This window comes from Aythya ferina (assembly GCF_964211825.1).
Source record: "Aythya ferina genome assembly, chromosome: 1".
NCBI lineage: Eukaryota > Metazoa > Chordata > Aves > Anseriformes > Anatidae > Aythya > Aythya ferina.
In genome coordinates, this window is record NC_140296.1 from 178,636,459 (window position 1) to 178,642,036 (window position 5,578).

Genomic DNA, 5,578 nt, shown 5'->3' on the forward strand with positions numbered 1-5,578 from the left:
AGGGAGATCAGTGCAGAGAACACTAAATACACTGATATGGGCTCTGCCTACTTTTTAACTATGCTACTTAGCGTTTATTCTGCATAACTGTTAGAAAGAAAATTCATTTGTTTTCTTTCTAACTATATTTAGAGAGCACTGTGGAAACTACTTTCTGAGTCTAATCTGAACATGAGCTTAGTGTTGACTCCGTTACTGTTCTGGCCCCACCACTGTATGTTTAGTACACACATTTTCTTACTTTTTATATTTTATCTTAGGTCAAAATAATTACAACCTGTTTAAAAAAAAGTTAGATTTTGAAAACCACAGACTTATGGAACATAGACTTATGGAAACCTTCCATTATCTGGGTGGTAAAAAGGTCCCAAACTGTCAGAATAGTGAGCTTCCACTGTATATGGTCATTTTCAGATACTTAATGGGATTTCATTTCATTTAAAGCTAAGTATTATTATTCTTATTCTAACAAAGAATGCTGAAAATGCTGCAACTAAATGTGCCTCTATTAAAGTAAAAGATGTTTTCTGTATGATGTATCAGTCTCTCAGTAAGGGCAGTGGTGCAATATCGTACAATTTTCGGCATTATCTTGTGCATAATGCTGAAAATAATGCTGAAAATAAAATAAGCATTTTTATAATACACTGTGTGCTTTGAGCCTTGTTCAGTATATCTAACCTTACTAATTGCATTTATTCTTTAATTCTTGTTATCTAAATGTTTTCTCATGTTCTCTAAAAGGCCACAGGTTTCAACAAAGCTACCCCAGGTGTGAGTGCACAATTTCTAATCAGTCTTTAGTATTGTGACTTTTTATGGTGTCTTTTTTACAGATTACACTACAATTCATAGAAATGTTAATGTTTTCTCTTCTGGGATAATTAAACTTGTTTAGTGATAGCTAGCTCTAATTCCTGACTGGATAGATACAGGATAGATAGTTGGGTACTCTTCGTAGATATATATAACAGATCCTATCTGCAAAGTGACATATAGTTTACCTAATGTTTTTGTCATTTCTTTCTGGGCTCCATAAATGCATACATTTTAAGAGACTCTATTTCCATCTGCTGCTTAAAGTGATTTTCTGGTTTACTTCTGTTTACACACAATGTTACATGTGGATTTGCCTACATTTTCGTTACTTTCATGGGACTTAAAATATTAAACTTTGTGCATTTTAAAGCAGAGAGGAAAAAAAAAAAAAAGAGAAAAGCAACATTTTTTAAATGATGAAATTATGTTATTTGTAGACTACTCATGAAAGAGTGTATAGTGCTCTAGTTGTCTCACTTGCTGGCTGCGAAACATCCATCTGTTTTTATGTTGTGCAGACCAAGTATGATATTGCAGCCTGGCAAGAGATTAAATGATTTATGAGAAGAAAATGTTTCAGTGAAAGCAGATCTATAAATGCAACCCCACTGCTGAAAACGCTGGTGATACTGATCAGTGAATTGCAGCAGAAATTGTGAGTCCACTGAAAAGATAAAGTGCATTTTTCTCATGGGAGAACAGGTTTTTCAAAACAACGGTGACTGTGTCAGCAGTGGCGAAAGGGGTGTAAAATTGCCTTGTTTAGATCTTAGCTTGGCCTGAGTGTTACCCACCTCATATCGCATATTGCTGTAATAGTGGGGGGAAGAGATTATGTGGGAGAAAGAAAGAAACTTTTATGTGGCCATTTATTTATTTCATTTTTTTTGGGGGGGGGGGGGAAGTAGCATCTGTTTGAACAAATCATGGTTTTGGAAGGCTATAATTAGCAGTGATTGGAAGATAATGATGTGCCAAATTAAGCAGGATAGGTAGCAGTGCCAACAAATACAACTGTATGGTACTTTTGAAGTTAAGTTCCAAACTTTCTTTGCCATAGTTTTGCCAAACTTCAGATTCTGAGCTCAAAATCTTTTTGCTGAATGCCTTATTCACACGGGATTTTCCTTTTCCTTGTTCATCCCCCTTTACTTTAAAGTTTCATCTGTTTCTGAGAGGGAGACAAAAGGAAAAGATGTGCTGCTAAGTTAAGAAGAATTTTGGCAATCTTTTCTTCTGATCAGATCTGGCATCCCTAGGTTTTGAGTAGGGCTTGAGATTTGTCAGTAAGCAGTATTTGTGGCCAGAATGGCCTTACAGAGTGCAATGCTACCCCAGGCTGCTCTTATTTTTGAAAGGTCTCAGTGTATAGATGCTCGGCAGAAACCTGGAGTCAGAGCCAAAAGGTGTCAATAGAACAGTCTCTGTAAATCCTGTCTGATCAGGGTCACCTAAATTTACTTGTAAGTTTCTCTAGTGCCTGAATTTCAGCTACCAGATGTTTTCAGTCTGAAAGAACTGGGATCCGCCTTCTGTTTAAGACCACACAAGACACACAGGCTAAGCATCATCAGGTCTAATTCCTATGGGAGACAAGGAGCTGCGTGGCCCAGTCTCTGTCACCAAACCTGTTTGGGAAATTTTACAGTGACAGCTTAGGGCACAAACATCCCCAGAACCTGGTCCTTCTTGCCATGCTACAAAATGAGCAGCCAATCAGGTAAGCATTTAAACCCTGAAAATTAGATGTAATGTTATTACTTCATGTCCCAGCAGACCAGCAGTGTGGAGAGGAAGCAGCAGCTCTGGGGACAGGCATCAGGCAGAGAGAAGCAGGGTGGAACTCCCCTGTGAGCAAGAGCCCGAGCAGGCCAAGGAGGTGCAACGGGAGGCAGAAGAATAGCAAAAAGTGTTTCCAGAAGCTGTGTCAGCTGAACTACTCCGCAGTGTCTGAAGGGTATGTGATAGTGCAGGCACACAGAGGAAGGAAACTTTAATTCTGCTTGTCAAACTGATAATTATTTGACTTCCAGGGTTCTTGATAGCGAAACATTATTGTTCTCTTGACATGACTTCTTTATGTGAAAAATATTTAGACAGTGAAATCTCAGTCTCACTGATTTCAGTGTAAATTTTGTCTCTGACTCTATTTGGTGGAAGACTTTACCCATAACATGTAATAAATGGAGAATCATAATCACAAAGAATCATGTTTTGTCATTTATTTAGCTATTGTTCAAGATTTAAGAATGACCGCCCCAAAAACAAACAAACACACAAACACCACCAAACCAACCAACCAAAAAATACCCCAACCCAAAAGCTGAGATAGGAATAGTTAAAAAATAAATATGGGAAGAAGTATATCTGAAACGAGGTAGTGACTAAATGACAAAAGTGTTGAGGTTATGCACAGAGTACCAGATTCTTTTGCAGAGTGATCACCTAACCCATGTGTATGAAGGGCAGCCAGCTAGATTGCCTTCTCTCAAGTAACTCTGTGCACTAGATGCAGTAAGCACTTGAGCCTGTGATCTGTGAACAGTGTGGCATATGGGGTCGTGGCTGCAAGAGAGGCTGTGCTGTGTACTACATTTAATGTGTTGTCATCCACTGGAATGTGCAGTGACCTACGTCAGAGAAGAAGACATTCCTCAGGTGTTGCCTTGTGCCGTGGTTCCTTCCTGTCATGATATAAAGACAGAAAAGTCACAGAAGAACCACCTGACTTCCATATGAAGAACATTTAGCTCACTCAGGCACAAGGTCACATTTCACCAGAAGCTCACAGAACCACTGTGTGTTCCAAGATGAAACACGAGTGCCTAATTTCATTTACTTGAGTTTTATCCTACTGTAAGAGCTGTGCTGAGGAAAATATCACTGCATGTTTAGTTTCTGTATTAACTTCAATGTTAAGTCAAACCGAATACATAGGAATTGTCAGTTGCACCTTTCTTTTTCTGTGTTCAATTCTGGAAATCCTCTCTACCCACTTGCATGTCAAAATACAGTTCTGAATGTAAGAAGCTACATTTATTTCATTTTTTCCATCTTGGTTGTCTCTTTGTATTTGTGCTGAGTACTCCCTTTATTTCTTTCATTTATACATTAATTTATTCATTCTGCCATACATATTTCCACTGTAAAGATAACTCCACATGAAAAGTACAGATATTTTATGCCAATCCTTTTTATAAACCTTTGGAAATAGTAAGCCCCTATTGCCATTGACTTTTCTGTCCAATGCCACCTGAGATGCTGGTGTCACCTCTTTTTCTTGTTGCTTTGACTGCTGTAGATAACAGGGAGAAAGCCTCTTTTATATTGTGTGGTTCTATAGAAATAATTTTTATTTATTTTTTTTTCTCCACATACAGTTTTCTGATTTAACATCTATTACAAAATTGTGGGTGATTTCTTTCAGTTCCACAATCCTGGAATTCTTGCAGAGTAACAATGTGAGAGAGAGTGAGACAGCCCTGCATGTAACATGTGTGTATAAATAGAATTACTTAACTCTAACCATGACACTCCAGGTCCTTTATAGTAGGTATACTGTGAAAGATAGAAGTCCACAACTTGAGCTGTCCTCCAGCCCCAAGGGACAGTCTTTGCTCTATGGGTATGCGTGTGACTTCCATTGAAGTGAACACTAGACAAAAATGAACTGGTGTGAGAATGATTCAAGCATCTTCATCACTGCCTGCTTCTTAGCAAGGTATTCTTGTGTAATTAGATGCTGAATAATTCCACCATGGTTCATTTAACCATACTGGCAAAACATTCATTAGAATGGTCCCTTGGAAAAAACATGCAAACACTGCATGGTGAATATTTCTGCAGTGGTCCTCCCAGGCCCTCAGGCTATCTGCTTTAAATACATCAGAGGCTATTTGGGAGCTGCTCTAAACCAGAAAATTGCAAAGACAGAGATTAAACTGAGGTTTTCTGAGAAAAAAAAAAAATGGAAAGAAAAAATAAAGAAAATGAATTAACGCAGACATTTTGGGATCATTCCTATTCAACATTTAAACATTTAGAAAACACATTCATACACAGCAAAGAACAACAATCAATTTTCTTGTTGACAAAGACATAATGCCAGAAGTAAAATATTATTTGGTTTTCTGGTGGTTCATCTTAAACTGGAAAAAATGGGACCACAATAAAACAGACTGTTGGTGAAAAAAGTGTTTTAGATTATAAATGCTTAGGAATTAGGTATCAGAATGCTGAATATTTATTGCTGCTGCTCCTGATGACTGAATGTTTATTTCTTTTTGTGTGCCGGAACATAAAAAGAAACCATCTTCAAAGACTACATCTTCTCCTGGTATTTCTATGCCTCCAGAGATTAAAACTGCATGGAAATCATGGAGCCCATGTGGACAGATCTCTTGTAGAGGCATGTGATTGACTTTTGAGCCTTTTCGCAGCATTACCTCTGTAAAATGAGTTGTGCATTGATCTTTTTACTTGCATAGATCTCGTTCAAATTTTCTCTATGTTATAAACAAGAAAAGACATCCCATGCAATATGTTGGAATTGAAACGATTTTGCATCTTTATGCTTGTCAACACTGAGTTGAGAATTACAACTTGACTAACTCACATATTTGCTTTGTAGTATTTGTATTCACTTATGTTCTGAAGGAGGTTAGCGATCAGGAATGGAAACCTCCCTACTTCAAAATTTAATGGCATAGAAGGCATGTCTGGGAACAGAGGAGAGGAGAGATGAGGAGAGAGAAAAAGG